The sequence below is a fragment of the Phocoena phocoena genome, chromosome 4, assembly GCF_963924675.1.
Source record: "Phocoena phocoena chromosome 4, mPhoPho1.1, whole genome shotgun sequence".
Taxonomy (NCBI): domain Eukaryota; kingdom Metazoa; phylum Chordata; class Mammalia; order Artiodactyla; family Phocoenidae; genus Phocoena; species Phocoena phocoena.
The window spans coordinates 69,353,141-69,377,754 of NC_089222.1; the positions used below are offsets into that span (position 1 = coordinate 69,353,141).

General features: G+C 38.0%; 1 pseudogene; it reads right to left on the reverse strand.

The window, feature by feature from the left end:
* Positions 1-224: 224 nt before the first annotated feature.
* Positions 225-304, reverse strand: LOC136122990 (U4 spliceosomal RNA; annotated as a pseudogene).
* Positions 305-24,614: the final 24,310 nt, after the last annotated feature.

Genomic DNA, 24,614 nt, shown 5'->3' on the forward strand with positions numbered 1-24,614 from the left:
CTAGATATTTCTGTGGCAGAATTTGGAGCTTGGAGGTGCCTACATAGTCACTTGGCTGCCATCACTCTGGGCAGTTTCTTAAAAAGCAAATCTGAGTCATTTTATAGATTAATGTTGGGAAATTTATCTTACTATGCTTTTCATGAGTAACGAGAGGAGTAATAAACAGTGGAGTACAATTTAGCTGTCAAAAGGAACAAGGGAAGTCTCAGCCATGGAGTCATTTCCAGGATATATTTTTAATTAGCAATAATCGCGCCTCGGATAAACCTCATTGGCTACGATACTGCCACTGCGCAAAGCTAGGATATATTTTTAAATGAGAAAAGGAAGGTGGTGAAAGCATAAAGGTTTTGCATCATGTATCTGGAAAAGGGGGTGTGTGGGGTTGCTGCTATGTATGCATGTTTCCTTATAATAAGAAAAAATGAAATGTTTATAAAAATTTTAAAAGTTAGCTATAGGGAGGGAGGAAATACATGTGTAGGGGATATGTAGAAGCTAGACATAATGGGATATACCTTATCTTGTAGATTTGATGTTATAACCAGATACTTATTTGAAATCACTATGAAACAAAATTTTACAAGTAAAAGGAAAACTATAAAAGTGAAAGTAAAATAAAGCAAATAGACCTAGAAACAAAGAGCACCCTGGTAGCGATTAACATCCTTCATGCACAGATTGTGGTCTTTTTTTCTACCAAAAAAACCCAATCAGACTTTCATAGAGAAATGGCTAATTTTAGATATTTAAATTTGCAAGATGAAACTGCCATATCTTGTATTACCAGATAGCAAAGAAGCTATCAAAGAAAAGGTTTTGTCAAAATATCCCCAATCAGCCAAAGACAGGATAATTTGTGCATCAATAGGGATAATAACTGAAATGGATAGAAGGACATAAAATATGTTTAAACCCATGTATTTAAAATGATCTTTATCCCCTTAAAATAACCCTTACTGATCACCTGTGGCAGATGCTATGGACCAGCTCATTATTTTGAAAACTGGTGAATATGGAGAATAATCAAGCATTTATCCCTCCTGTTGTTTTTTTCTTTTTAAAATAAGATCTGTATCTTACTGATGAATAAATGAATAGCTGATTATGATAAATTTCCCTTTATAGAATATTTTAGCTAATAGTCAAATTTTAAAAATGATAGAATGATAGAATCATTTTGCAACCCTCAAAGAATTAATAGATCTACACAATGATCACTAACAGTTGGTATCATAAAAAGAGAGAGAATTAGATATTATGTCCCTCCAAGTGAAGGTAACAATATTATCAACAAAATTACCAAGTTTCTAGATTTATCTACTAATATATAGGAAGTATAGGGCATTCAGGACAATTTTAAATAGCAACACAAGATTGCAATCTGCAAAATCTAGACTATGAGAAACTATAAAACAAACAACAAAAATTCTTCAAAATAAAATATATTTGTAAAGAAAATGGAGAAGGGGAACAGTGTAAGACACAAGCAATACTTTTAACTAGTTGAAAAGACTGAAATCTATAAGGTGATTAGGGAAATGTGAACACTGACTGGATATTTGTTGATATTAAGAATTTAGTGTTAATTTTTTAGGTCTGATAATGAAATTGGGGTTGTGTTGTAAACAAAAATTTCTTATATTTCAGAGATACACACTGAAATATTTATAGATGAAATGATACGGTGTCAGGGGTAGGACATAAATGAGTATAAAAAAGAAAAGATAGGCCATATATCAATAACTGGTGATGAGTAAATCAGATTTATTATGCTATTCTCTCTACTTTTATATATGTTTGAAAATGTCCATAATGAAGTTTTTAAAATGACAGGGAAATAAATTTTCAAACAAAAGCTATGAAAAGCCACACTAAAGATGTATGTGTACTTCAGGCAAAAGTGAAAAGATCTTGGATGAAAGGTCAGAAATACAGAAAGGAATAAACATAAATGAAAAGTATATATTTGTTGGTAAATATAAATGAATATTGACTGTCTAAAACAATGATTAGATATCTTGTGGGTTTAAAACATAAATAAAATACACCAAAATTGTATATGAATTATGATAAAGTAAATGGAGTTAAAGTGCCATAAAGCAGTATTTCTCAAATTTTTAATATATGAATCATCTAGGGATCTTGTTAAATTGTAGATTTTGACCAAAAGGTCTGGAGTGGGGCTGGAGATTTAAAATTTTAATAAGCTCCCAGGTGATTTTTATGCCGCTTGTCTAACAACACACTAAGAAGCAAGGTAAAGGAAGAGGTAAAAATACTAACTTTTATTAGACTTTGATATGTCAAATATGCTTGCTGTAATCTTTATTATAACAACAAAAAGAGTGGTAAAATAATGTAAAACTACTAAGATAGATAATAGTGAGAGAAATGGAATAGTAAAATATAATCAATCTAAAAGGAACATAGAAAAAGTGAAACAAGTAGAAAGCCAGTAGTTAGATGGTAAATTCAAACCTAAACATTTCAGTAGTTATATTAAGTGTTTGTGGACTAAATGTTCCAATTAAAAGCCATAGATTGTCAGACTGAGAAAACCCAATTATATGATGCTTATAAGAAATATTTAAAATACATGATACAGAAATGTTGAAAGTAAAAAAAAAAAAAAAAAAAAACACAAAAAGCAAACAAAAAAGTTCCATGAAAACACTAACCAAAATAAAGCTGTGATAAATATCAGAAAAGTCAAACCTCGGTAAAAATATTACTGGCGAAAAAGAGGAACATTTTATAAACTTGCAGCCTTCGTGTTACCAGGATGATTTCGACAAAGTGGACAAGTGAACTTTTCTAACAGTTAAAGCTGTTAGGCTGCCTCAGGAAGTTATTCATTAAACTATGCTCCAACCACTATAAACTCACTTTCTCCAAACATACAGACTCCTTTGTAATTCTATTTAGATGTAAACAGAATCTTTCTAATATGAAATATTTTTCAAGGTGAAGTGGGCTACACTGGGAAATAGTGATTTCTAACCACATGTAACCCTGGTTAGGACTGCATCTTATTCTTGCTTAGCAGAGTGCCTGACACATAGTAGGAGCTCAACGTAGAAGTTTCTATGCTGAGTAAATTGACGGATGGAAAGGAAAGAGGGCTCCTAAAGCTCTCTCCAACCTTGACATTCTTGGGATCCCCATTTACTATGCAGAGTGTTAAAAAATGATTAAAGAAGACAATTTAGGTGATACTAACAAACTAAGGGGGCAAACTATGAAGTGGAGTCTTCTTTCAGAGAACTGCAGAATGGGGTGGAAGGCGGGAAGCTTTTATAGGATAAAGAATAAAAGAACAAGGGAGAACAATGTCAGCATCATGGCAGAGTGAGATGTTTCCTTTGTCCCTCCCTTTCAATCTACAACCAGTAAAACATCCACAACTCAAAAAAGGCGCCTCTGTCCAAAACACCAGGATGCCAGATAATTCCACATATCTGTACATTTAAAGATGGGTGGAACAGATAGAGGAGACAAAACCATGGAAACAGTGGAGGCTGTGCCTGCAATCCTGGTCCCCTGGCCATGGCAGCTGAGCCTGAAGCCCCAGAGAACCCAGGATCTGCAGGAAAGGCGGTGCACACTACTCCAGCCCCCTGACGATTGCCTGCAGTGGTGGCATCCAGGAACCCGATAACACCGGACAAGGCAGGGGCACCCATGACCCTGGCTTCCCCTCTCCCCATTTCTCTCTCTCTGTGGCAGCAGAGCCTGCAACTCAGAAGATCTTGAACGCTGCAGAAGTGCCCACCATCCTAGTGCCCCAGGCAGCAACGCCAGCAACACCAGCCGCAGCAAAGCACCAACAATCCCAGGGGCACAAAAGCAGTGATAATAAGAGCACTTGGTGAAACCTCTGACCGAGGTGGTGGAGGGTTGGAAAGTGAGGACTTTCAAATACAACCAGAGACAGCTCAGATAAGGGAAGCCAAAATGTTATGCTATAGTGCCACTTACTGAGAAATAAGAGAAAGGCCTCTAATTTCTAATCTGTTGAATCTTTAGATTCAAGTTAGGAAAAAAGCTTTATCTAAAGTAGAAACATGTTCACTACTTTAAAGGCACCAGCAAGGGAACAACTCGTCAAACACCATGAGGCACCACAATAACACTGTATCACTAAAAGAAAATGACAATTCTTCAGAATCCAAACTTAAAGTCATGGAATATCTGACTTTTTGAATCTGTTAGAGTTCAAAATAGCTGTCATGAAGAAACTTGACAAACTACAAGGAAACCAAGAGAGGCAATTTCATGAGCTCAGGAATAAAATTAGTGAACAGAAGTAATACTTTACCAAAGAAATTGAAATTCTAAAAAAGAACCAAACATATTCTGGAGCTAAAGAACTCAATAAATGAAATGAAGAATGCATTTAAAAGCATTGGAGATAAAGCAGGGCATATGGAAGAGGGAAATAGTGAGCTTGAAATAGAAATCTAGAAATGAGACAGGTAGAAGGGAAAAGATAATTAAGATCTAAAAATATGAGGAAATTCTCTAAAAGCAATCTTGACTCTTTTAGAAAGGGCAACATTAGGGTAATGGGTATCACAGAAGGAGAAGAGAGCAGAGAGTTTATTTCACGAAAAAATAGCTGAGAGCCTCCCAACCCTTAATTTTTTTAAGCTTAATTTTTTCCCACAATAACTTCTGAAAGAAGGTGTGTATTTTACACTCACAAGGCCTGTCAGTTCAAACTAGGTATATTTCAAGTGTTCCAGAGTCACACGTGGCTAGTGGCTCCTCTTAACAGACAGCACAGATCTATTACATACCTCAGTTCAAACGGAGACAGGGGGGAGTCCCATTTTAACATGTTAACTAGCTCATACAATAATGCAAGTGAAAACAAAATGATTGATCAATACGAATTGGTGTTTTCTAACCACCACCAAACTGTAAATTCCGCTTATTTGTCTGTTGTACCCACATTTTACCAGAAGAGGGCGCTCGGAGCTGGCAAGACGGCTTAAACCTTGAAGTACCAGAGACTTAGCACCCATCAACTGGATTGGCTGGATATAAAAACCAATACACTGGTTCAGTTAGGAAAAGTCATACTCTTTACAAAAAACAATACCTTATGAAAGTATTAAATGCTAATTATATAATTTTTTAGAACTGTGATAAGTAGAATTTAAATCAATTAATGCATCACCCATAGTCCTACGGAAACACAATTACAAACACTTTTTACTACATTCTGTTCCAGGCCCTTTTCTGTACATAGGATTTAATTCCATGTAATTGTAGTCATATTAAGGAGAATGTAGGGTTCAGAGAGATTTGAGCATGTTTCAGAGCTAGTGAGATTGATCAACCAGGGTGAAAAAAAGTTTGAAGAACTTGTACTATTAATAAAGAAATTTCAGTACTGATAGAATAAAATTTCTGATAAAGTAAGGAGCCAGAGACACATAGTCATATGCATTCTATGTGTATAACATACACACACACACACACACACATACATATATATGTTCGTACTTGGCCTTGGAGATCATATTATATAATAGGTTATATATAATATGAAGGCCAGAGAAAATGGAGTGTAGATGACATAGATTTGGCGGTAGGAGGTGGATAGAGTTTCTATCTTTCATTTCTTCCTTCCTTCCTTCCTTCCTTTTTTTTTTTTTTTTAACTCCTGTGTAGTAGGAGAGAATTTCCTGTGCTGAGAATGAGAATTAGGGGGTAAGGTTGGAAGTCTGAGGAGTGTGAAATAAGAAGCAAAGTTCTATTTTACAACCAAAAAGTGAGATTTAGAAGCCAGTGGAGAATGGTGACAGTTTGGAAAAATGGCCAAGGGAAATGATGAAGGGGACTGACTAGGAACTGCTGAGTACTGTGGATCGAGAGAGCAGCTGGGATTGGATTCTCTACATTTATGGTGGCATCAATCTTCACGAATGCTTGCTTTTCAGCAGCGGCATCAGCAACCCATACGTAGAGGCAGAAGATCTGAATGGTTGGAAGTGATCCATTGTTGGAGTTTAGATGGGCGTGTGTAGCAGAGTCAAAGGGCCAGAAAGAAAGAAAGAGAATAAGTGAGGTACCGTGACATCTTGATATGAGGCCCAGGGGTAAGGGAGTAACATTCTTGGAGAAGAGGGAAAAGTTTTCTAAGAGATCATAGTGATCAGGGTGCAGGGATCAGGAAATGAGGGAGTGAGTGTAAAGAATAAAAGCTTTGGGTCAGAAGGAGGATATTTTAGATATGGAAAAGGACTGAAGCCCAAGGAGTAGTTGAGAAGTGCAGTGCAAAGAAAGATGACTGTAGTTTAGGGTCAAGGACTTTGAACACTTGGTGGTCTAAAGTGTCATTTACGTGGGCCTTGAGTCCCAGAACATGACCGAAGGCGTTGTTGTGGAGGTTTACATTAACAGCAAAGAAAAACAGATCTGGGAAGGGCAAAGATCTTATGATGCTAATCTTGAAGGAATCCTTGAGTAATCAGGAATTTGTGTCAATTTCTAGGCATAGAATTTGGTAATGCCACAAAGGCTCCTAGAGCAAGATGAGAAAAAGTATTCTTTCAAGGTAATAAATTTGAACTGTTTTCAGGCCTCACACCCTGGGATTTAAGTGCATCAGATAGATTTGGGTTAGAAATAAGTTTTTGATTCTCTTGCTAGCTGTGTGGCTTGAACAAATTACATATCAACTCTGAAACTTAGTTTCCCTATCTGTAAAATGGGGATAATAATATAATCTATTTCAAAAATTTACAGTACCTTTTTCATAGAAAATATTCGATAAATGATAGTTGTCGTAGTCAAAACTAAGGGAAGAAAAACAAAAAAAAAAACCCTCAGACATGTTTATTGATAAAAGGCAGAACATATTCAGACTGGAAGGATGTTCTGAGTTTATCAACAATAACAACTTCAATTATGGGCAAAGAGAAACAGAAAGAAGCCAGGAGTTGTTCCAGATCAAACTGCAGGAATATCAGGTTCTCTAACTCTTTGCTAGAACCTGTAGCGTCCTCCCCTTTCCTTCCCTTCCCCTCTCCCTCCTCCCCTCCCCTCCTTTCTTCTCTTCTCTTTTCCTTTTCTCTTGACAGGTTTAAGGGTTAACAGTTTTCTCTTTATGCAGCATAAATCTGGTTTCCTTATTTCTAATCATTTGACCTTCTTATGCCCTCTAGCAGTTTTACTTTCTCTTCTCATGACAGCTCTTCAGACATTTGGAGACAGTGACTATCTCCCTGATGGTTCACTTCTCCCACGTAGTCGTCCCTGGGTCTTCAGTGTCCTTTTACAACACAGCCCAGGGCCTTGGCACTTCCAATCACCTCTTTGCCGGTGTTAGTTTGTCTCGGTTCCTTACGGGCACCTCACCTCCAGGCACGGTCTGAGTTCCACAAAACTGAGTAGTATGGACCATCTGAGGTGTGGACACAGTTCACGCAGTTAAAACCCACATCGATCTTTTATTAAGCTTTCCGTTTGTTTCTCATGCAGCATTTTTATGGGCTTCCCCAGAAGTGCAGATGAATTTTACAACAGAAGGCAGGGTGTGCTCTTTTTCCAGGTTATATTTCATTTCGTAGATTTGCCTATCATTTACCTTTGCTGATTTTGGGGATCCTGATTCTGGCAAATTGAATGTATGTGCAGGTTTGAAGAACACTGGCTAAGGCTCAGGTGACTCCTGCATCATTTAGAAGCCTGGAAATTGACTTCACAGTCAGAGCCCCTGAGGTTTGACTCAGGGTGGGAAGGTGGGAGGGAAGGCGGCTATAGACAGCAAGGAGCTTCCTCCTTAGAGAAGATGAGCTGGAGAAAAGGGGCATGCGAGCTCCAGGGTTTGTCCTAACACTGACCCTGACAACGTTTTTCTCATCAGAAGCAAAAGTATTCCTTTTTGAGAAAGATTGTTTTTACTTTTCAAATTGTACCCTTTCTACTACTTTGAATTTAAGCATTCTTTAGTTTGCAAGGTAGATGTGCTAGTAAGTGGATTTTTTTTTAATCTGCTTACTTGGGAGAAGAAAATTGGGCAATCTGTTGATCTACCAAATTTGAGAGCATTGGTCTCTAACTTATTTGGATACATTAAATACGTTGAGTGAACAAAAAATTTACTTTGTCAGGAAGGGAAAACTTTTCCTCTACCCTCTTAAGGTCACTGGCAGGGTCTGAAAATTAATCTGACAAAGATAGATTTAACAGGAGAAAAGCATACACATTTTATTGAATTTTCACATGTCCAAGGGAGCGTTCACAAGAGAATGAAGACTTGAAGAAATGACCAGAGCCAAAAGCTTTTATACCTTTTAGACAAAGAAACAATAAATCTGTGAAAAATTGACAAGAAGAAGGTGTTTGGGCCTGAAGTACTAAATGGTGAAGAAGTAACTGGGAAGATAAGGGCGAGTTTAACAAGGTTTGTTTATACAGATTTCTCGGCTCCAAACTCCCCATCTCTAGGGATAAGAATATCTCCCTTCCTCCTGATACAGGGAGGGAACCTTCACTTGAGTTTTATGACCTGTTTCTCAGGGAAGAAGGACAAGGGGGGAAGGTCAGGAGAATTTTCTAATTCTGCTCTTTTCTCGAACTCCTTCAGCCTCAGATGTTCAATACGCCCAGGTGCCATATTTCGGGGTTTGTCCTGAACCCATCAACCTCCTCTGAAAACTAATTTCCACATAAGAAAGAGTCTGTAAGTAGAACTCACTGTGTGTTCAGACCAGAGAGCTTTGTCAACACTGACTGTCTTACTGCTGTAACTTCCCACCTTACAGAGGAGGAAGCTAGTAAGTGGCAGGACCAATGAGGCATATTAGGCTTGGCTTTCAGCCCCGCATGTAATTGCCTCTCTAGGTCTTAGACCTGGTTTTTGAGTCAAGGAGAGCCTGGGAACGTAGCTGTGCAGTGAAAGGGTGCATCGCCTAGAAAGCCAGGTAGGAAGGAGAGTGTCTGTGTAGCCTTGCGCAAGTCAGTTCAGCTCTCTGGGCCTCTGTTCACTCATCCTTTAGACTCTATGTAGTGAAGCCCCCTTGCAGCTCTAAAAATCAAGGTTTTAGCCATGACAATAGAATGTTAATAGGAAAGAACAAAGGACAAATAGGTGAATGAAAAGAAATAGGGCTTCTTCTTTTGTGATATTTGTGTGTGTAGTCTGGGGAGTTCTCCTCTCCTGGAAATATGTAGGTAGTTCTAAGGACAAACCCTTTTGCTAAAGAACAGAACAAATTATAGGAGAGAGAAAAGTCTGCTAGAGCAGGGCAAAGGAGACAGATGCTGCCATCAGTTGCTGTATTCGTAGTGTTGGTAGGAAATGACGTGCCCACTAATCAAGCAGGGCCATGAGGCATAAGGAAAGCCATCAGCCCAGCAGGAAATGGGTTGTCTTCATAAATGCCAGATCTTTTCTGCCCTCTTCCACTCTATTTTAATTGACACGTTCAGTACTTTTTGATCTATAGCAATTAAGAGGCAGCTTCTGCCGGTATGCCGGTGGAAGCTGGTCAGGGCTTTGAATCTGACACTGAACGAGACGGAGAGGTGCCGTGGGAGTCTGGGCTGTCAGGAGATGACAGCGGCCTGTGGCAGGACTAAGTGCTTTTCACCCAGAGGCAGCGCTGCTAGTGAGATGAGAGCAGGGTGCCCCAAGTTTGCAGACGCAGGGGAATGAGCTGGCAGAAAGAATCACATCACATCTGCCAGAGAAAGTGATCAAAAGCAACAGGACTCAGGCAACTGGCAAAAGGTGACCCTGGATACTTGTCTGCTTCAAGAGCACAGATGATCCTGAAGATTGTGAGAAAGTGAATGCATGGGCCAGGATAAGCCTTGACCAAGTTAAACGATCTCTCTATCTGTCTCAGAGTTTAAAAACTCCATCCTTGCCATTTGACCACTTGCAGATTATATTAGGAAATAACGTTTTGTACAATGTCTGTAATTTTGGATTTTCAGTGTTCCAGTTTTATTCCTTGGGGAGCTCTGCCAATACTCATCTGAACACTTCTTCAAGCAAGAGACCCGACACTTGATTTTTCCTTACCTCCCATCAGTTCCGAGCCAGATGTTGAAATGAAATAAAGGAAAATCTGCTTCATTCCAAATTCAAAGTGTATATATTGCTGAAAGCCATGCCTGAGGCAGAAGAGCAGTGTTTCCATTTCTACATTTTAATCTCCTGGATCATGTTTTTTTTGGCCACGTTCTTTGTTTACTGTTTCATTCAGTCTGTGACTTCCTAAAAAGAAAGGGTCAGTTTCTCATGGAGGTAATTTCGTTTTTCATTTCCTTATAATCACGTGGTAACTATTTGAGATTGCACTCTCAGCAGGAGAACATTTACCATTTTTAAATAAATATGTTTACTGCAGTTAAATCAACTTTAGCTTGTTCATCCTGAAGCCTTGAAGTTTGTTAAATTTTTATTGAAAACATACCTTATGTCCTAGAAAGCAATTCGCTCTTCTAATGCAGATTTCTACATTGTGGAAACTGAGGCCCCAAATGATTAAAGGATCTATCCATATTACCTAGCTCGTTGATGGCAGACAAGTCTTAGATTTCTTATCCTGGCCCCACCCTTGTGCCCTTTCCCACCTGCTGTTCCACCTCCATTTTCAAGGAGAAAAATCTATTATCCAGCGGTAAGCAATCGATTTCTATGTTCTTATTCAAAATGTGGTCTGGGAACCAGCGCCATGGGTCCCCCGCATCCCCGGCAGAATGTTCAAATACAAAATCCAGCCCAAACCCATGGAATCAGAATCTACATTTTAACTCATGTGCACCTTGAAAGCTGTGATGCACTAAGCTCTCAGGTTGGACTTTGACATTTAATTGATAGATCTATTTGGTTAGGGTAGCCTCTCAGGCTTTATAGGATTGGAAAACAACATATGTGCATATGTTTTCATTTCAACTAATAAAGCTGTTGCTTATTCTTTAATTTAGCTTGTTACATGACAAAAGTTTAGCATTATAAAAAAAAGTTTAGCATTATAGATAACTGAAGAGATGATTACTTAAAATCAAGTACAAATCTAGGGATGATCTCTAATATTACTCTGACTATGGGATAAAGTAAAGCATTTAGGGCCTGTCTTAATTTGGTGTATAATAATAGGGACTGTGATGGTATAAAAAGATTTTTAGAAATAAAATGGGAAACTAGGCTATCTCCTTCCACTGAGAAGTAAGCCACCCATTACAAACTCGATCTTTTTGGGGTTTTTTTTAACATCTTTATTGGAGTATAATTGCTTTACAGTGTTGTGTTAATTTCTGCTGTATAACAAAGTGAATCACCTATACGTATACATATATCCCCATATCCCCTCCCTCTTGCATCTCCCTCCCACCCTCCCTAACCCACCCCTCTAGGTGGTCACAAAGCACGGAGCTGATCTCTCCATGCGATGCAGCTGAGAAAAACACAATTCAAAAAGCGTCATGTACCACAATGTTCATTGCAGACTCTATCTTAAAACATCCTTTGCAAGCATAGGTTAAAAACAGGGAACGTTTCTTGTCCTGTCTCTTATGTGTGAATTTTCATACCAGTGATAAGAGAAGGTCTGGCATCACAAATTTAAGCTGTTTTATTCCTATTGTGGAATGTAGGAGTGGCGCTTACCTTTGCACACTGGATTTTGGTCCATCTCTTATTTTTCCTCTTCATCCATACAGTCTCCACCGTGTCCTCTTTCCTCTCATGATTCCAGGAATTTATTAAAGTGCCTTTTTCTGTAGAACCGTTTTCTGTAATATTTCACCAACAGAAATGCCTTTTAAAAAACAAAACGAAACAATCTCAGAATCTTCCCTCCTCCTTAAAACCCCCAATTTTTATAAGATTAAGTAAAAACTTCTTAATAGACCTTCATCTTTTTGAAAAATATTTTTTTTAATTGAAATATAGTTGGTTTACAATGTTTCAGGAGTACAGAAAAGTGATTCAGTCATACACACACACATATGTATGTGTATGTATATGTGTATATATGTATGTGACTTTTTCAGTTTCTTTTCCATTACATGTTATTACAAGATATTGAGTATAGTTCCCTGTGCTATACAGTAGGTCCTTGTTATTTATCTATTTTATATACAGCAGTGTGTATCTGTTAATCCTAAATTCCCAGTTTATCCCTCCCCCACCCCTTACCCCCTTGGTAACCATAAGTCTGTTTCCTGTGTCTGTAAGTCTGTTTCTATTTTGTAAATAAGTCCATTTGTATCATTTTTTTAAAGATTCCACATATAGGTGATATCGTAGGATATTTGTCTTTCTCTGAATAGGCCTACATCTTAATGTTCACCCTGATCTGCGTCTTACCCAATTCACTAACACAATATGTGATTGGTCCCAGATAAGAAAAAGAAAATCCCTATTCTATAAAAGATTTTAAGGGACAACTGGAGAAATTTGAATAAAGGCTGTATATCAAAAGTATGATATCAGTGTTAATTTCCTGCTTTTAATCATGGTACTCTGTTTATGTAAGATAATGTCCTTCATTTTAGAAAGGTGCACTCTAGTGTTTAGAGGTAAAGGGGTGTCGCCCTGTCTGCAGCTTACTCTTAAATGGTTCAGGAAAAAAAGTATAATTCACAAACATACACACACACACACACAGAAAGAGTGAGAGAGACATTCACACAGATAAAGTGCAGTAGAATAATATTTAGGGAAATTAGGTGAAAGGATTTTAGGATTTCTTTGTACAGTACTATTATTGCAACTATTCTGTGAGTCTAAAGTTTCAAAATGAAAAAAAAATTGGACAGATGGTCACGTAGATCAACCTGTTGCTATTACAATTACATTATAAAATCTTAATCTGTAAAATATTTTCATGATTTATTTTTTAATGAAATGAAGGCTTATAAAACCATAGGCATACTATGATCCAAGTTATATAAGCTATGCGTACACATATATTTTAGAATAGAAAACAGACTGAAACAATAAGCTTATAAATGTGAAGGATGGTCATTCCTTAGCAGTGAGATTTATGGGTAATTTTAATATATTTTTCCTTTTGCTTGTCTATTTTTTCTTAATTTATTCAAATGGCTGTTTTATTGGTTAAAATGAGAAAACAATAGAATTATTATACTTGCAAATTCTTCATTAGATTTTATTCCATCTTGTTTAGAAATTAAGATTACAAATAACGAATTTATTTTGCATCTTAATTTGCAAAACATTAGTGCCTGTTTTAACCTTGCTGAAATCAGAAATACAATGGTTTCCCTTGTATTTTGTTTTTCTTACTTGTTGACATGGAAAAAAATTGAAAACATCTCTTGTTCTTTCTCACACTTTAACCAATAGTTTTCACCTATTTTAACACTTGAATTTTAACCGAAACTGCTAAACAAGGACAAACTGAGCCATTTGGATAAGTATATGTACACTTGTCTTGAACCCACTTGGCAAAGGTGCTAAAAAGTGCCAAGTCAGGCTCAGGAGAAAATCTAAAGAAACAAAGGCCCTAGATACTGTTTCTATTGAAGGGATAAGTTTGGTTACATTTTTATTTAATGAACAATCAGGGCAGCAATATTTCTCCTCCTGCCCACCTCTGCTTCTATGGCTCAGAGCCACCTTGTCTTCTTCCAGCTGACTTTACATTTTCGAAGTTGAGGCAGAAGGCATCTAAAGCCTTCAAATGCCATAGAAAACTTCTGCCATATTGTTCAGCAGCAAGCTTAGCAGTAATTTCTCATCTCTTCCAGAAAATAACTGTCAATCAGTTAGTAGAAACACATTTAAAATTTAATTAAATTATTGAGTGGGCACCTTCAAGATGGCAAAGGAGTAAGACATGGAGATCACCTTCCTCCCCACAAATACATCAAAACTACATCTACATGTGGAACACCTCCTACAGAGCACCTACTGAATGCTGGCAGAAGACCTTAGCCTTCCCAAAAGACACCCTCAGGCGACCTACACACAGAGGCAGGGCCAAATCCAAAGCTGAACCCCAGGAGCTGTGAGAACAAAGAAGAGAAAGGGAAATTTCTCCCAGCAGCCTCAGAAGCAGCGGATTAAATCTCCACAATCAACTTGATGTACCCTGCATCTGTGGAATACCTGAATAGACAACGAATCACCCCAAAATTGAGGCGGTGGACTTTGGGAGCACCTGTAGACTTGGGGTTTGCTTTCTGCATCTAATTTGTTTCTGGTTTTATGTTTATCTTAGTTTAGTATTTAGAGTTTATTATCATTGGTAGATTTGTTTATTGATTTGGTTACTCTCTTCCTTTTTTAATTTATATATATATTTTCCTTTTTTCTCTTTTTGTGAGTGTGTATGTGTATACTTCTTTATGTGATTTTGTCTGTATAGCTTTGCATTTGCCATTTCTCCTAGGGTTCTGACTGTCCATTTTTATTTTTTTTAGTATAGTTTTTAGCACTTGTTATCATTGGTGGATTTGTTTTTTGGTTTGGTTGTTCTCTTCTTTCTTTCTCTATTTTTTTCTTACTTTTCTATTTTTAATTTTTAACAATTTAAAAAATATTTTAATAACTTTATTTTATGTATTATATTTTCTTCCTTTCTTTCTTTCTTTCTTTCTTTCTTTTTTTCTCCCTTTTCTTCTGAGCTGTGTGGCTGACAGGGTCTTGGTGCTCTGGACGGGTGTCAGGCCTGAGCCTCTGAGGTGTGAGAGCTGTGTTTAGTACATTGGTCCAACAAAGACCTCCTGGCCCCACATAATAGCAAATGGCGAAAGCTCTCCCTGAGATCCCCATCTCAACGCTAAGACCCAGCTCCACTCAATGACCAGCAAGCTACAGTGTTGTACAGCCTATGCCAAACAAAAAGCAAGACAGGAACACAAAGCCAGCCATTAGCAGAGAGGCTGCCTAAAATCATAATAAGTTCACAGGCATCCCAAAACACACCACCCAATGCAGTCCTGCCCACCAGAAAGACAAGATCCAGCCTCATTCATCAGAACACAGGCACCAGTGTTCTCCACCAGGAAGCCTACACAAACCACTGAACCAACCTTACCCATTGGGAGCAGACACCAAAAACAATGGGAACTACAAACCTGCAGAGTGCGAACCAGAGATCCCAAACACAGTAAGTTAAGCAAAATGAGGAGGCAGAGAAATACATAGCAGAAGAAGGAGCAAGGTAAAACCCACCATACCAAACAAATGAAGAAGAAATAGGTAGTCTACCTGAAAAAGAATTCAGAGCGATGATAGTAAAGATGATCCAAAATCTTGGAAATAGAATGGAGAAAACAAGAGACGTTTCACAAGACCTAGAAGAACTAAAGAGCAAACAAACAATGATGAACACCACAATAAGTGAAATTAAAAATTCTCTAGAAGGAATCAATAGCAGAATAATTGAGGCAGAAGAATGGATAAGTGACCTGGAAGATGAAATAGTGGAAACAACTACCACAGAGCAGAATAAAAAAAAGGAATGAAAATATTTGAGGACAATCTCAGAGATCTCTGGGACAACACTAAATGCACCAACCATCAAATTATAGGGTCCCAGAAGAAGAAGAGAAAATAAAGGGACTAAGAAAATATTTGAAGGATTAAAGTTGAAAACTTCCCTAATATGGGTAAGGAAATAGTCAATCAAGTCCAGGAAGCACAGAGAGTCCCATACAGGATAAATCCAAGGAGAAACATGCCAAGACACATATTAATCAAATTATCAAAAATTAAATACAAAGAAAAAAATATTAAAAGCAGCAAGAGAAAAGCAACAATTAGCATACAAGGGAAACCCCATAAGGTTAACAGCTGATCTTTCAGCAGAAACTCTGCAACCCAGAAGGGAGTGGCAGGACATATTTAAAGTGATGAAAGGGAAAAACATACAACCAAGATTACTCTCCCCAGCAAGGATCTCATTCAGATTCAATGGAGAAATTAAAACCTTTACAGACAAACAAAAGTTAGGAGAATTCAGCACCACAAAAACCAGCTTTACAACAAATGCTAAAGGAACTTCTTTAGGCAGGAAACACAAAGAAAGAAAAGACCTACAATAACAAACCCAAAACAATTAAGAAAATGGTAATAGGAACATACATATCGATAATTACCTTAAATATAAATGGACTAAATGCTCCAACCAAAAGACATAGACTGGCTGAATACAAAACAAGACCCGTACATATGCTGTCTACAAGACCTGTACAAAAACAAGACCCATACATATGCTGTCTACAAGAGACCCGCTTCAGACCTAGGGACACATAAAGACTGAAAGTGAGGGGATGGAAAAAGATATTCCATGCAAATGCAAATCAGAAGAAAACTGGAGTAGCAATTCTCATATCAGACAAAATAGAATTTAAAATAAAGATTATTACAAGCGACAAAAAAGGACACTATATAATGATCAAGGGATCAATCCAAGAAGAAGATATAACAATTGTAAATATTTATGCACCCAACATAGGAGAGCCTCAAAACATAAGGCAAATGCTGACAGCCATAAGAGGGGAAATTGACAGTAACACAATAATAGTAGGGAAGTTTAACACCCCAATTTCACCAATGGACAGATCATCCAAAATGAAAATAAATAAGGAAACACAAGCTTTAAATGATACATTAAACAAGATGGACTTAATTGACATTTATGGGACATTCCATCCAGAAACAGCACATCACACTTTCTTCTCAAGTGCTCATGGAACATTCTCCAGGATAGATCATATCTTGGGTCACAAATCAAGCCTTGGTAAATTTAAGAAAATTGAAATCATATCAAGCATCTTTTCTGACTGCAACACTATGAGACTAGATATCAATTATAGGAAAAAACTGTAAAAAATACAAATACATGAGGCTAAATAATACACTACTTAATAACCAAGATATCACTGAAGAAATCAAGGAGGACATGTACTCATGCAAGCTACCAGGACAATGACAGTTTATTCACCACGAACTGGGAAAATTCCAAGTAAACCTGATTACTGCTTTCTCCCTCCCTGTTACTAACTCTTTAGAGAAGGTCTTAACATTTGGAGCAGGTTCCCAGACTTAATTTAGTCTGGCATGTAGGAAAAATCAGGAAAACCAGGATTATAGTTTAATTACTGACTTCTGTATGGCTAAAGTTGCAGGGATATAGAGAACAGTTAGTTCAGTGCTTGTCAGACTCAAATATGCAAACCAGCCCTAAGACTCCAATTAAAAATTCAGGTGTGGGCTTCCCTGGTGGCGCAGTGGTTGAGAGTCCGCCTGCCGATGCAGGGGACACGGGTTCGTGCCCCAGTCCGGGAAGATCCCACATGCCACAGAGCGGCTAGGCCCGTGAGCCATGGCCGCTGAGCCTGCGCATCCGGAGCCTGTGCTCCGCAACGGGAGAGGCCACAACAGTGAGAGGCCCACGTACCGCAAAAAAAAAAAAAAAAAAAAAAAAAAAAAAATGCAGGTCTGAGGTGGGGACTTATGTTCTGCCTTTCTAGTATTGTCCCTAGGAGCGTCCAGGCTTCTGCTCTAGGGCGCACACTTAGGAGCAAAATCTGGTTCAACTCCCTTATTTCAGAGACAAATTCCTTGAAACATAGAGAGGTGAGGACTTCTATTTTATTTACCTGTATGGCAGACTATACGACCAGAGCCCCACCTCCACAACACACACACACACACACACACACACACACACACACACACACACACATACACACACACACACAACTACCTGGGTTGCCAGATGAAATGTAATTGATATCCTACTCAAAGCACACAACTGAGCTTGAAGTAAGAAATCTTCAGGAACACCAAAGATAAAGAACAGAAAACTGGAGAGTAAGTACATGAACTGCCATGGGACACACTGAGAACTACTCACCTAATTTTCTAAATGTGTACCAGAGAGGGACTGTGACCTACTCAAAATTACATTTGTGTAGGACCATGACTTGCTCAAAATTCCATTTTTGCAAACCCCGTGTAAGCACTATATCATTAGCCATAGAAACTAGAGAAGATATTTTGTATTATTTTTCAATTTAAAAAATATACAATTTTTAAACGTTACACTCCATTTACAGTTATTACAAAATATTGGCTATATTTCCACGTTTCCCAGTACATTCCTGTAGCCTATCTTATACTCAGCAGAAACTGAAGGCTTTGACAAATAATAATGAAGACCTACATATCAGATTTAAAACTTACTATAATGCTGGTATGATTTAAGAAGAAAAACAGGAATAGGCAAATACATCAGTAGATCAGCATAGAGAGTAGAAACAGAATTAAATATAAATGTAAATATATATTTTCTTAGTATCTGAGGAGGCTGCATTTCAATTCAGGGGGAAAAACAAGGTAGATCATTTAATAAATGGTAATGGGACAGCTTCCTTTCCTTTGAAGGAAATCAAGATTGGTATACAGTATACGATGGTACATGGTGAATTGTAGTCTAAAGTTAAAAAGATCAAATTATGTAATAAATTTAAAACACAGCTGTGGGAAGAAAATAAAACACAACTGTGGGGCTTCCCTGGTGGCGTAGTGGTTGAGAGTCCGCCTGCCAATGCAGGGGACACGGGTTCGTGCCCCGGTCCGGGAGGATCCCCCGTGCTGCGGAGCGGCTGGGCCCGTGAGCCATGGCTGCTGAGCCTGCATGTCGGGAACCTGTGCTCCGCAACGGGAGGTGCCGCAGCAGTGAGAGGCCCGAGTACCAAAAAAAAACCCAACCCTGAGAAGCAAACAAAGGATACTATTTGTAAATCTTAGGAATCCAGAAGCCCCAAATAACAACAAGAGGACAGATTTAATCACATACAAATAAAAACTTATGCACAGCCAAAGACCCTCTTTAAAACAAAGTCACAAAACAAACAATCATCTGGGAGAAACAATCTAACACTTATTGATAAAGGGTTACCGCACCTAACATAAAAAAGTTTCCTAACAAATTAATTAGAAAAACACAACAACCCAAAGAAAAAGTTTAAAAAATGCAAACAGATAGTCTGGAGAAGAAATGCAGAAGGGCACTTAATGGTAATCAGAGAGATGCAAATTAAGACTGCAATGCCCACTCTGCCTGATCATTGGTGTTGATCTTAGGTTTGAACTGATATACTCGTGAGAGAAGGAATAGGATTTACTCAGCACCAAGTTTATTTCACTCTATGAAAGGCAACAACAAATCATGCATGACACCAACAGAGTGGGGTCTTCTGACTATTAGGCAGAGCTTGCAGTATCCCCAAATCACTACACGCTCAGGACATGTGTGATCACAGAGACAGAGCTGAGCTCTTGGAAGCCATCAGCCCTGGATTTGAATACCTTGCTAATTGTACCACTGTCTGATACTGTAGTATCTCATCGATATCATTTATTTTTTACTTGAAAAAGCATCTTGATGATAATGTGCAGGTGCTTGGCCAAGTACATACACCTCAAGCTACTTATCATTTATCTTGGATAGGCTATGGGTATGGTTCTAGTGTTAGTATCACAAGAAAGATTTAACCAACAGTCAAATACATATGTCCATGTATGTATGTATTTATATATATATATATATATATATATATATATATATATATATATGGAAGAAAGGAAGAAAATTTTATTCTATAAATGACTATATTTTCTTTTAAATTACTATAGCAAACATATATTACTCATGAGTTTTATTTAAAAAATAGTTGGCTTCAGGGACATTTGTTAAGGAAATAACACTAGCAACTAATGCTAAACCTGACCCCAATGTAATAACCTGTGAAATGGACTACAGAATGGCTTACCAGAGTCCCTGGTTCTTAGAGGACATTTGGGTCTTATTAACTGAAGGCCATTCCTACTATTAGGGTGTTTCTGTGACTTGCAGAGGTGTTTCTTCTCTGGGTGTCCCGCTGTAAGGAGAATGAGGTTTTTTAGTAACTGTCAGACTTCCCTGGCAGCTGGGCCCCTAAACACTTGGATTAGCCCGTGTTTATTTTGTTGTTTTTGTTTTTGTTTTGTTTTGGGTAGTAAAAACCTCTAACACCTGGCTCCTGAGGCTGAGATATTCAGTCATATCGTGTCTCTTCACATAAAGCCAACATTCCCCAAGAATCTGGTCAAGTTCACGTAGAAGCTTCTCTAGTCCAGTAATATTAACTGTCCAAGCCCAGGATAAGTTTCCAGGGGTCTCAGAACTGAGGTTCTCTGGATGTCGTCAGAACTCAGTCTCTAATTGCAGGTTTAAGCCAAGTTCTTGATGGCATCAACTTCACCAGAGTTGACTTGTGGCTCCTGGTGTGACTTTGAGACCTTCACAGTCAGCTCTGATAGATTTTCAATAAGCTTCTTCTAGAACCTCGATAGGAATGCTGGCTAATGACTGCTGGCATTTGCTCTGAGCTGAGAGGTCAAGTGACAGTCCCTGCTTGCTCCAGAAGATGGGGGAGAATCTTTGAGATCTCCATCTTGGATTCCAATACTCCCAGTGGCCTTTAGGGCCATGTTCTCCCTGGGGAGGTGTGTGTCGGGGGGGGATTGTCTCATGAGAGCATCAGGAAAAATATTTCTGGAGGTTCCCAGGGCCCAGCTCAACCCTGTGTGCTCAGGGAGACCCGTTGGAATTGTGTGCATGAGGTTCTAGAAAGTTAGATTTCTGCAACTAGACACTAGCTAGACCCAATCTGTCCTGGAAGCAATTGGGAAGACCCACGGTGAGGTTCTGAGGCCCTCCAGACTCAGTGGGAAGAGAATTAGAAAATCTCCCATCTCCAGGGATAAGATTAGTCCTGGTATGCCAGCCATTCCATTACTGGCCCTGGCTCTCACTACAGAACAGATTTTGCTGTTGGGCATAAGCTGTCTTTCTTAGGCAAATTTTCACAGGTTTTGGTTTATTTAAAAGGACAGCCCTAATACTCAGAAGATCCATGGGTATTTAGGTAAATTATTTATGGTCTGAAATCTTGTACATCCACTTTTCAAAGGAGTAATGCAATATGGATGAGAAATGAGTTCTGCCTCAGTGCATACACCATGCTCAGCATTCTTGCAGAATGGTCTTCGCCGTGTGGAGTCTTTTGGCAACCTCTGTGGTTTTAAACTTTTATGGCCCAAGCATTGCTCAAGGTGAAGCAGGTGTCCATTGAATTTTATTTTAGTAGTAGCTTCCTTGTGGAATGGTTATTTGATTCTCTTCCTTATTAAGATATTTCTGGGCTGAGTTTTCAGCATGAGAACACTGGCTATTATGATTATTTCAAATTCTAAAATAATACAGTAAGAAGGTGTTTTTTTTTTCATTTTGCCAGAGAATAAATTTAGGCCATGAAAAATTGGATTATTTACCCTAGATGACACAGTGGACACTTACAAATTCAAATTTGACCTTAAATTTAATTATTCCATTAGACCTAAAGTTCTAAAATTTCAGCATGCATCAGAATTACCTGGAGGCATTTGTAAAAGGCAGAGTTCTGGGTTCTATCGCCAGAGTTATGATTCAGTGGGACCCAAGGATTTGTTCTTCTCACAAATTCCCCAGTGATGTTGATGTTACTGCTCCAGGGACCACAGAGAACCATTGCTCTAGACTATGCTGAGGTTTTGGAAACTCTCATCTGCTATAGTTTATTCCTTAGAAGCTTATATGTGCTTTCTAGCTTGTAGAGTACCATCAACATCTTTTATATTGTTATACACAAGAATCATTCAAGGGCAGTTCTAGGTTGTATTAGACCAAAGTTTTTATTCTTTGGACTTTCCTTTATGAAAGAAACACTTTAGCTCCAAGGGAATGTTTTGTCGCTCCATTATTTGTTTTTATTTCCTTGTGAATACAAGATAAAATCTTGCTTGGGTCTGACTGAAATAATTCATCCTCTGATATTCCTGAAACAGGTCTGAAATAAAACATTTATCTTTTCCTTTGAAAAAAATGAAAGTTAAACCCTGAGTATATCCTCTCTGTTTGGGAGTATTGAGGACCACGTTCCCCAGCTCTGTGATGATTATGACTCTTAGTCTTGGCTCCTGACTCCACATTGTGTGATCAGGCCTAAGGCCCCCGCCCCTTCCAGGAGCATTCATGTTTTTCCTTTGTCAACTCAGAGTGATACTTCTGCGAGGATCAGATTAGTTAAGAGATATGAAAGAATTTGTACATTCTAAAAATATGAAATGGCACTATTTTATTTTTGAAAGACAGAAATGACCAAGGACAAAACTATTTTGCTAGGATAGTCTGTCTCTAGAAACACCAATATAATGAACTAACTGTTCTGCCGGAATAGTCACAGATGAGTAGGAAAGCCCAGCTTGCTCTTAACACCTGTGGGCCATACATATCTCTCTATTTCAGAGGTCTTGACACCTGTGGGCCATACATATCTCTCTATTTCAGAGGTCTTGAAGGTCCTTGGTTACCTTCAATAGGTTATATATTATTTCTGCTGGCAGCAGTCAGTGGGGTATCGATGTAACTTATTGAAATCGTTAGAACAACTCTGCCATGATTCACATATAATTTGGCTGTAGCCACAAAATTATGTCTCAAGTGTATCTTAATGGGTGGCCTACTTGCGCTATTTATTGCCTTCATTCTAAAAGACATTTAAGTGCTGTGCTGTTTTCTTGAACTAAAATATTTAACATTTAAAATAACATAACCTTTATCCCCAAGATTACATTAAAAGGATGGTTTCAGGTTTCATTTAATTCTTCACTAAATGAGAGTGTGATAGCTGAAAGACAACAAAATTTCTGGGGTGCCTTTTGAGAGGAATCAGAAATTAGTTGCTAACAGAGAAAACCCTGAACTCAAAAACTTATTGTATATTCTGTATTGCTTTACAGAAAATACCTAAATTACTCATAAAACTTTTATGAACGAGGCCATTTTTGAAGCTGAAAAGCATAAAATAATGTTGAAACTCTTGAAGTGAAGATAAAAATGTTCCTCAAACCACCTCCCCTCCCTTTTGTGACCCAGTTTCTAGTGGAAAGCTCTCTAACAAAACTGTTCTCCTTTTACTTCCTCTTTTCTGAGTGATTGATGTGTAGGGAATTTTGTCTTGACTGGGGTAACTTCGGAGGAGAATACATCTTTTGCTCACTGGATTCAGCACATGTTTGTTTCTGTTTGGCTCCAAAGGGCAGGACGCTGTCATTGACTTTTTTTTTTTCTTTTTTCTTTTTTTGGCCAATCTTCTCATCATATCCATCTATGGTCATTGTAGGAGATGGTAAAACATTTACAGACTGGCATTCAGTTGGAAATCCTTTATAGCATCAGTTGGAATCCTGATGGGAAAATGAAAACTGCATTAGTCATTGAAAACAAAATAGATTTGATTTGGGATATCACCACACAGTAGTTAAAGAGTTGAAAGAGCAAAAAGGAAACACTGTGGCCTAAAATAATAGCTATAGGAAGAGCCTGGGATAAAGAGGAAACAGTGAAGATAAGGGACACAGTGTGGTTGGTTTCGGGAAGCAAAAAGAAGCTGCAGGCTTGGTCGAGCATCATTGCTACGGCAGCTACAGTGGTAGGGGCCTAGGCTGAAAGGAAATTCTTTGTCCCCTCCTCCTACTTTCCAGGATTGCTCTCAGAGTGCTGCCTGTTGGTGGGAGGTCACAGTCAGCCAACCAGCATGGGAATCTGGGAAATAGAGTTGGTGTATTTTGAGCCCCAGCATCTCAGAGTATAGAATGAGTGTGGAGGTGTGAGCAAACTAACTAATCAGCATAGTCATAATAATTTTTAATACAAAGAGAGTAATTTCTTAGCATACTTTTTCCTTATTAATATACTACCATCACTTCAGGGTCCTGTAATTAAATATATAATGAAGTTTTCATCAAATGGCATTTTAGATTTCTAATTTTCAACACTATATGTTTGCCATTCTGTAATTCATGGATTTCTGTCTGTCTCTCATCGTTGGTAAGCACTATTTTAAATTACCATAGTATATTTTACACATGCATATTTATACATACATATATACACATATAGGGTAATTTGGAATATGGGATTCTCACCTTCTGTGCTGATCTGAGAACTTAATTAATCCCTATATATGGTGCAACTTCACGGTATCTAATAACCTATAACAATTTCAAACATGTTAAAGCAATTTAAAAATAACCGAAGTATATGAAAGTTTATTTCCTCTAAAGAAAAAGAATTTGAGAACATAAAATAATAGCATTTTTAGGAAAGGACTTCAGAGCTCATCTAACCAATGAACCTTAAGTTTCTAAAATTAGTTCCACACGATAGTCAATTCTTTCTTAAAGATTTTAGTGCTGGACTGAGATAGTAATGAAAAAGCTGAAATAAATTTACACTCAACACATGTGACTTCAATTAACCCAGTTTTCTTGAATTGTATGAACTGGAAATGTTTTAGGTGGATGGATGAGAAAAAGGAACTCAAAAAGAAATGAGCGTGGGCTAGATTGGGATGTTAGCTCATTCCAAAGAGTTATAATTAGGATCTACGTTATCCAAAAGGCAAACATGCTTTGAGGTCTGCTCTGTCTATATACCTAGGGAAAAATATGTGATTCCTTCGGTGGGAAAAATTACCAAATGGTTTATGAGAGTGAGGCAGGAAGCATACATAGTGTA